Here is a 9976-nt window from a genome sequence, read left to right as displayed (position 1 = left end):
GAGAGAGAGAGAGAGAGAGAGAGAGAAATGGAGTTTTTTATGATTTTTTTTGGGGTAAAAGGAGAAATGAAGTTGAAATGAGTGTTGAAATGAGTGAAAAGCAAAGCTCACTCTAGACAAGTGACAAGGTGATGCAAGATTCTGAAGTTCGTCCCCTCCCTCCAAAAGTCCATCCCCATGAATTATAATGAATATGATTTAGAGGTTGAGAAGTCACAAGTAGGATGGCAGGTGCACATTCCTGTGGCTTCCAGAACGGATCTGAAACGTAATCGGACAACGACATATTAAAAATAAAAGTCCTGTGCTTTTTAACATTTAATAAAGAAATAAGCTCTCTGTCTCTCTCTCTCTCTTTGAATTCCTCTGGTCTTTCAGTGGTTATCTTTCTACCTGGAATATTCAATATTGAAGTGTTCTCGAGCCATCAAGGACATTGACTTCCATAACCCAAAGAAGCCTATTATAAACAAATCAAACCCCTAGTGCTACCAAAGAAGATTGGTGGTGAAAGTCAAACATCTGTTTAAAATAATCTTCATAAACGTAAACAAAACATTTTGTCAAAACTTTCAATCATAGTATCTACTATCTACCCCCAAAAATAAAATACATAAATTCAACTACAGCTTTATTTATTTATTTATTTTTGGTAGTTGATACGCTCCAATTAGTTACCCTATAAGACATGGACACATGGCATCCAACTAGAGGAAATATTCAGAGCAGATATCCAGGACACCACGTACAACCAAGAACTTCGGATATCGGGATCACGAGGAGACTGGAGTCCTCTTTAGGTAGTAGAGACATACTAGGACTCTATTTACCTAAAAAGAAGATAATACCCGAAAAAGGAATATTCCCCATGGAGGAAAGAAAACGTGAATGATGGAGTCCTCCAAAATTGCCCCAAGTCCGCCAAGAGTAGAAAGACGTCTCCTAGTAGGACTCTGGAAGGGAGAACCCTAGAAGAAGAAACCTAGAAGACAGAGCGAGGTAAGTCAACACTGACACGCCATTACTCTTCTGAAACACTGTTGCACGAGTCTCTAACTTGGGTGTCAGACGACTAATTTCGGAGCCACCTTTGGGCCTCTACCTTCTGTGCTTGTGCAGGATCGACACTCAACCTTCTAAAGATTTTTTGCCACAACAGATTGGCGCTATTCGGGGGAATGATAGAGAGTAATGATGAAAAGAACTTACAACCAAAAGAAAACAAAAACAATATCGGCTCAGAATATGGATACTGGAGAGCCTTCGGATCCTCAGCCACCTATGAATGCCGAGGAAGAAGAATAGCAGGAAGGTCCCCTTAGTGATCAATGCTCAGCCAGAGACCATATGGGCAGGGAGTCTAACCCCCCACCCACTCCAGTTGGGGGGTAAGAGTATGTGACCAAGGAGCAGTTCGATGCACTCCAAGAGAAGTACGACCAATTGGCCGAGACAATGAAGGAAGTCTCCAAGGTTGTCACTCAAATTGGAACAGTGAGGGATTCCATCATTCATCTGGAACGAGCCCGAGATGAAGACCAAAGTAGCTCAGGGTCGGTAATATCTGGTAGAAACCCTTGAAATCGTGCCACAAGAGAGAGCCCTGAGCCCAGAGAGAGGACACGACATGCCATAGGGAGGAGACATGAAGAACCATGTCAGGGGGTTGATCAGAGGCCTGAAGAGTAAGGATTGAAGCAGATGACCCTTGATTTGAAAGACGAGATCTGAAAGGTGGCAGACCATCAGGCAGGAATATTCAAGCCGGATCTCACTAACGATACGGCTTTAGCTGACGAAGTTATGAGAGATCCACTCCCTGTCTGATTCCGCCTACCAAAGTATGGCACTTACGATGGAACATGGGACCCCGTCGATCATCTGGAAAGTTTCAAGGTCGCAATGCAGTTTCATTGGGTCTCAGAGATTATCATGTGCCGTGCTTTACCCTTGACATTCAGAGCAGCCACGAGATTGTGGTGCAATCGACTACTGTTGAAGTCGATTTATAACTTCAGCGAGTTAAGCCACATCTTCGTAAAAGGATTCTCCAGTAGCCAACCCCTACAGAAGACCACATATAACTTGACCAACATCAAACAACAAGTAGGGGAATCCTAGCGAGATTACATGAAGCACTTCTATCAGGAGAAGTTGGGAATCAGAGGCTTAGACTCGAAGGAAGAATTCACGGCCTTGTTAGGGGGGTCAAAGATAAAGAACTAAAGAGATCCTTGGCAAAACATGCACCAAGGGACCTGGCCGAACTAAAATCCCGATGTGAAAAGTACATCCACATGGAAGAAAACCTGGAGGCCGACAAAGAAGCAGAAGAAAAGCAGGGAAGAAACGAACCTCAAGGGAAGAAAATAGAGTTCCAGAAGGAAAGAGGCAGCATCCAGGGCACGAGCGTGCACCTAGTCATCCGAAAAAAATTGGAAGGTATGCCATCTTAATCGGAAGAGAACTGACGTGTTGATGTAGATTAAGGACTCCTCGGAAGCCAAAGCCCTAAAGTGGCCGAAAAAGATGGGATGATACCCCAAGAGGTGCAACATGGACAAATACTACCATTTCCACCGAAATCATGGCCACGACACTGAGGATTGTTGGCATTTGAAGGAAGAGATAGAAAGTATGATCCGAAGAGGATACCTGGGTCGATTCATAGACCAAGAAAAAGAACACACCCAAGATGGCAATGATCGGTGAGACAACAACTCGAGAGAGGGAAGGGGTCATCGGGAAAGAAGGGAAATAGCCCATAGAGACAATCGGGAGCGACAAAGAGATCGGACACCTGAGCGGACAAACACTCACCCCTAAGACGACCAGAATAGCCCAATCAGGGTTATAGCTACAATCAACGGTCACTGGAGAAAGCTCCCTCTTAGCCTGAAAGGCTAAGGCCTATGCCCAAAGCTTCCATGTCACTGAGTGGTCAAATAAGAAGGCAAGAACAGGGGCGATAATCTCATTCTCAGATGATGATTTGGAAGGAGTACAAACACCCCATGATGATGCCCTGGTAATCACTATGACGATAGTCGACTGTAAAGTAAAGAGGATCTTAGTAGAAAATGGCAGTTCAGCTGATATCCTATTCCTCGAGGCCTACCAGAAAATGGGCCTGGATAGAGACAGACTTAAGAAAGTCGAGCACCCATTACAAAGGTTCTCAGGGGCTTTGGTAAAGGTAGAAGGTTCAATCGAATTATCGGTAAGAGCTGGTATAGGAGATAGTTAGGCCACTATGATGATAAAATTCCTAGCAGTTGACATTAACTCTGCCTACAATGCAATGCTTAGAAGGGTTGGCTTGAACCTACTGAAAGCCATAGTATCCATGCCACACCTAAAGATGAAGTTCCCCACGAAGAATGGGGTGGGGGAGTGCTGAGGGGATCAATAAACGTCCCGAAAATGCTACGCCACCACCCTATAGGGGAAAAGAAAAGGTAGGCGAGGCATTGCCCATAGAGGACTTGGCCTAGGTAGACATCAAAGAAGGAGACAGTACCCGCCAAGTTCAAATTGGAACACAGATGCCAAGGCAATAGCAGGAAGAGATCATCTCTTTTCATTGGAACAACTCCGATGTCTTTGCTTGGTTAGCCTCAGACATGCCCAGAATAACTCAGGAAGTGATCGAGCACTAACTGAGTGTTGATCCGTCGAAGAAGCCAGTGCAGTAGAAAAAGAGAAACTTCACCCCCGAGAGGTAGTAGAAGATAGATGAAGAGGTAGAGAAACTACTGAGGGTAAAATTTATCTACGAAATCTGATATCCAGAATGGATATCCAATGTGGCGATGGTCCCAAAAGCTAACAAAAAATAAAGAATATGCATCGACTTTAAGGACTAAATAAAGCATGCCCAAAGGATGACTATCCCCTATCGAAGATGGACCTCCTTATTGATGCCACTTCAGGGCATGACGCATTAAGTTTCATGGACGCCTACTTGGGGTACAATCTGATCAAGATATGTGAGGCTGATGTCCTGAAGACTTCCTTCATAACCGAAGGAGGATTGTATTGCTATGAGGTAATGCCCTTCAGAATAAAAAGTGTAGGGGCAACCTACCAGAGGCTGGTGAATAAATTCTTTAAGGAGATGATTGGTAAGACCATGGAAGTATATATAGATGACATACTTGTGAAAAGCTTGAAGACCTAGCATCATATCTGGGACTTAGATAGAGCGTTCCAAGTATTGAGGGAGTATGGCATGAATCTGAACCTAACAAAGTGTGCTTTTGGAGTAACATCAAGGAAGTTTCTGGGCTTCATCATCTAGGAAAGGGGTATTGAAGCCAACCTAACAAAGATGCAAACTTTCCAAGAGATGAAATCCTCGTAAAATGTGAAGCAAGTTCAGGAGCTGATGGGAAGAATCATTGCCTTGGGACAGTTTATGTCTCGATCAGTTGATAGGTGTCTCCCCTTTTTCAAAGCCTTGAAAGGATCCAAGAAGTTCAAGTGGAAAGAGGAGTGCGAGAAGTCCTTCGAACAACTGAAGAAATACTTAGCGACACCCCCACTGCTAACAAAGCCAAACACTGGAGACGTTTTGCAACTATATCTAGCTGTATCGAACATAACAGTAACTGTGGTACTACTAAAAGAAGAGGAAAGAAAACAACAACCAATATACTATGTCAACCAAACCTTGTTAGATATTGAAACAAGATACAGAAAGATGGAGAAAGTGGCATATGCACTTGTGATAGCAGCAAGGAAACTAAGACCCTATTTCCAATCACACATGATGTGCATACTCATAGACCAGCCCTTAAAGACAATATCACAGAAGCCGGATACATCTGACAAATTGTTAAATTAAGCTATAGAGTTGGGGGAATTCGACATCCAATACAAACCAAGGACTGTGATAAAAGCACATGCCCTGGATGACTTCATAGCCAAGAAAACACTCCTGGATGAACCACAAGAGCTGGCCGAGGCTCTGACAAAAGGGCTTGGATACTGTATGTTGATGGAGTGTCTAACAGGATGGTAAGTCGGGTAGGAATCATACTCATTAGCCTCGAAGGATTCAAGATTGAATATGCCTTGCGTTTCAACTTTAGTGTCTCCAACAACAAAGCTGAATGTGAAGCACTAATAGCTGAAATTAATCTGGCACAAGCTCTGATGGTGCATAGTGACTCGCAGCTTATAGTGTGATAAGTGAATGGAAACTATGAAGCAAAGGAACATAGGATAGCAGAATACTTGAAGAAGGTGCGAGAAGAAGTGGCAGCCTTCAAGGAATTTGAAGTGAAACAGGTACCACGTGCAGAGAATGCTAACGCAGATGCATTGTCTCAACTGGTGGCCTCAAACTACATGGAACTGGGACGCTCAGTATATTTCGAGGTACTACCTCAGCCGATTTATTGAATTGATTATGAACTGCCTATTCCAATAGAAATTCCCGATATTTAACAGGAGAAAAGAAAATTAAAAAAGATAAGAGTAATCATAAAATAAGAAACTTCCTAACATACTACTCCCTTGACATGTACTACTAACATTAGACTCCTAACATTCAAGGAAACCCAGCTCAACACTTATCCCTTGATGTGTAAACGTCCCCAGCTCAAAGCTTATCCCATGACGTGTATTGGAACAAGATCTCCACGTCATTCCCTCCTAGTGGAAGAATAACTCGTCCTCGAGGCAATATTAGAAAGTGGGGCTGCATCAGGGGCATGATAGTCGTATAGATCCACAACGTTGAATGTACAAGATATTGTCCAATCTTGAGGGAGATCCACAACATTTGCGTTGTCGTTGATCTTATGAACAATCCGAAAAGGGCCATACTTCTTGAGATTCAATTTGTGATAAGTTCCCATAGGAATCCTCTCTTTGCAAAATACAACATTACCATATCGCCAACCGTAAAGACCTTAAGTCTGCAATTCTTATTGGCATCGGCTTTGTATTTGGCATTTGAAGCCTCCAGTCATTGACGGACGTCAGTTTGAATTGCTTGAACCTGTTCTGCCATTTTCTTTGCAGACACACTAGTTGTGGGCAGTTAGGGTAAGGGCATGAGGTCCAACGCATACTGTGGTACTGCCTGGTACACTACTGAGAAAGGTGATAAACCAATGGAACGATGCTTGGCACTGTTATAGGCAAACTTTGCTTGAGCAAGGGCACTGTCCCATTGTTTGGGTTTGTCACCACGGATGCTTCAAATAAGATTGCCCAAAGTATGGTTGACTACCTCCATTTAATCCATCAATTTGTGGATGGGCCGTGCTACTAGAGTTGAGGCTAGTGTCCAATCGCTTCCGCAATGTTACCCATAAATGGGCAAGAAACTTTGAATCTCGATCAGAAGTGATGGACTTCGGAACACTATGTAACCGCACAATCTCTTGGAAAAATAACTTTGCCATGTGGGATGCATAATCGATTACCTTTGAACAAGTATCCCTCATGAATATGGTAATCAGTGATTGGTTGATGTGAAGTGCATTTTCCCATGTGCTACTAGAATCCTCATCATATTCATAAAGCTCTTTAAGGTAGTCAAATCCCACAATTTCATTACGCAGAGTAACCAACAACATGGCACATCGGCTTAATGCATCGGCAACCCTATTCAAGGCTTCGGACTGATGCTTGATAGTATAAACTAAGTATGATGCCCACCTGGCATGTATCTTATTCAAGTGCTTCTGATTCTGAAAGTATGTCAAACTTTCATGATCAGTGTAGATGATGAACTCCTTTGGTAGTAAGTATTGTTCCCATATCTTGAAAGATCGAACCACTGTATACAATTCTTGCTCGTATGTTGTCCACTTCTGCCAAGCCTCACTAAGATTTTCACTAAAGAAAGCTACTGGACGATCCTCTTGAGATAGCACACCCCCAATACCTACACCGCATGCATCACACTCAATTTCAAATAGTTTCCCAAAATTGGGCAGTGCCAAGAAGGGAGTAGTTGTCAATTTAATTTTGAGTTCATCAAAACTCTTCTCGCATTCTTCGTTCCATAAAAACTTCCCCTTTTTCAAGCCTTTACTAATGGGAGCAACCATGCTACTAAAGTTGCGAATGAAACGACGATAGAAAGAGGTTGGCCACGAAAGCTCCGTACATCCCCCATCGACGTTGGCGATGGCCATTCACGCACAACTTTGACTTTTCCTTCATCTACATGAATACCATTGCTGCTTACAACAAAGCCCAAAAATAATAATCTAGTTTCTAGGAAGGTACACTTCTTGGGGTTGACAAAAAGCTTGTTCTCTCGCAATACAATCAATACCTCCTTAAGATGCTTCATATGTTCGATAGGGCTGCGACTATAAATTAAAATGTCATCGAAATAAACAAAGATAATTTTTCTAATGAATGCCTTGAGTACCTGATTCATGACATGCATGAAGGTGCTAGGAGCATTGGATAACCTGAACAACTTTACTAGCCATTCATATAGTCCCTCTTTCGTCTTGAATGTGGTCTTCTACTCATCACCTGGTCGAATCTTGATTTGATGATATCCATTGCAAAGATTAATTTTGGAAAAAACTTAGGACCCTTCAAGCTGGTCAAGCATATCATTTAGTCGTGGGATGGGAAACCTATAACGAACCATAATTTTATTGATAGTGCAACTATCGACACACATACGCCAAGTGCCATCCTTTTTGGGAACTAATAGGGCTGGGACCGCGCACGGGCTTAAGCTCTCTTGTATGTACCCCTTTTGTAACAACTCTTCTACCTTTTCTTGTAAGATCACTGCTTCTTGTGGGTTCATATGATAATGAGGAAGATTCAGTAGGCTGGCTCCTGGAAAGAGATCTATGTGATGTTGTATGCTTCGTATCGGGGGAAGCTCATCGGGCAGCTCATCAATGAGAACATCAGCAAATTCACTCAACAACGACTAGACAGATTCTGGTATCGAGTGCTGGCTATGGCCTTCACTTTTGTTGATAAGTATATAACAACCATGGGCTTCTTTGATGTCTTTGTGAATAATAGATTCTGACAATGCCAATGATAGCATGAGCTGCCCTTCTTCACGTGGGGATTGTCCTCTAAATGGGTTTCGTGGGTGCAATGCTGTTTTCACTCCCTACCAATTAAATAAACATATATTCTTTCTTCCCATGAGTTGAGAGTCCACATCGTGTTGTCAAGGATGACCCAATAGGATGTGGCATGCGTCCATCTCGACGTCGTCAGAAATCACATCATCTTTGTAGGATTTTCCGAAAGAGAGAGGAAGGGTGCATATCATTGAGACTTTAAGAGATGGTCCGTTCTTTATCCACCCAATCTTATAGGGAGATGGGTGGGGAGCAATCTTCAACCCGCGGTGTTCTACTAGTGTAGATGATACTAGATTCTCATTACTCTCACAATCAATGATGACGTTGCATACTTTCCTATTCATTGAACAATGAGAGTGAAAAATCTTGTGTCGTTGAGAGACCTCTTCATGCTTGGGTGAGAGAAGGAGACGAAGCACAATACAATTAACTTCCTCCCCATATTCTTCGGCCACCTTTGTGTCAACATCCCCATATTCTTGGTTATCTCCAAGCCTCGTTTCCATTAGATTTGTGGTCTTCCATTGAGGACAAATATTGGATTTGTGGCTAGGTTCACCTCATCGGTAGCATTTGACAGGATCCACTCGGGCGTATGAATTTCTATGGGCATTTGGTGCAGCCGGGCCTACTGCTGGTTTAGTAGAGGGTCGATTGCTTTCTCTTGCACCTTCTTAGGAGCGTGGAGTGGACGTCGTGGGGTTCATTCACCACGGCATGAAATCATGAAGAAGCTGGAATAACTCAGAAAGAGAGTGGCGCCTAGCCGTTGAGAGCGTCTGTTGTCTTTGTAGAGGAACAGTACGATCTTGGAGTGGCCCCCTTCGCATGACCTAGAAAGAAAAAGAAGCCCGCTCTACTATAAGGCCTCTAAACTCCTCCCTTAGGACACTGTTGCGTTGCCATAGGGACGGGGTAGCCCCGACTTCCATAGTTCCTTGGTTCAACCTCCTAATGAGAATGGAGATCCTTGGGTGGGCATCTCATCCCTAAGACTTGCTTGCTCTATATGGAGTGCCTTGTGGTTCCTCGAGTGCCAGTTGCAGAGAGGAATGCCATCAACTAGGGCGCTATTGGCCACTAACCACTCACTCACCGGCCGCTCGGGCTCCGCATTTCAAGTTCATTATCCTAACCACCTCCTTTGCTCCACTCGGAGCCTAGCCCCTTCTTTGAATCACTGGTCACATGCTTTCCTTTCTCATTATCTTGTCAACTTCCTCGGAACGTCGATTGACGGGATAGTGACCTCTCTATGCACAAGGCTAAGTTTTGCGCTTCTTCCAAACTCCACATGGTTTGTAAGGTCATTCGATCTTGCATAGAATATTTCAAGCCATTAATGAAACATGCCCAGCTCAAAGCTTATCCCATGACGTGTATTGGAACAAGATCCCCGCATCAATGACATACATACGACTGTGTATGTGACTGATATTTGATGAAACATTAGCAAAGTAATATCTGAGTAAGTGCTATCAGTGTCGTGAGTGTGCAAAAATAAAAAAATGGAATAGTTGGGAAAAGTTCTTAGAGACCTTGATTTCACCCCCTCTTAGTGTCAACATGTGAATATCAATATATGGGGAAAAGAATGCTACCTGGTTGTGTGCTTCTATGTCTAGACACATGGGTGGTGAAATGACCACTCTACCTCTCTGTTGGATGCCTCAATGCATGTACCTCAGCACGGGGTCGTGCGACTAGGTAGTGTTCTCTCTCTCTCTCTCTCTCTCTCTCTCTATATATATATATATATACTTGGCCACTTTTGTGGTTGCTAGGTGGATATACATACAAATCGTGTATGAGATTGATATTTGAGGTAGCATCAGTAGAGTAGTATCTGAGTCAATGTCATCCGTGTCATGAGTGTCCAAAGTTGG

The sequence above is a fragment of the Macadamia integrifolia genome, chromosome 2, assembly GCF_013358625.1.
Source record: "Macadamia integrifolia cultivar HAES 741 chromosome 2, SCU_Mint_v3, whole genome shotgun sequence".
NCBI classification, from domain to species: domain Eukaryota; kingdom Viridiplantae; phylum Streptophyta; class Magnoliopsida; order Proteales; family Proteaceae; genus Macadamia; species Macadamia integrifolia.
Note: the sequence above shows the minus strand (reverse complement) of the source record.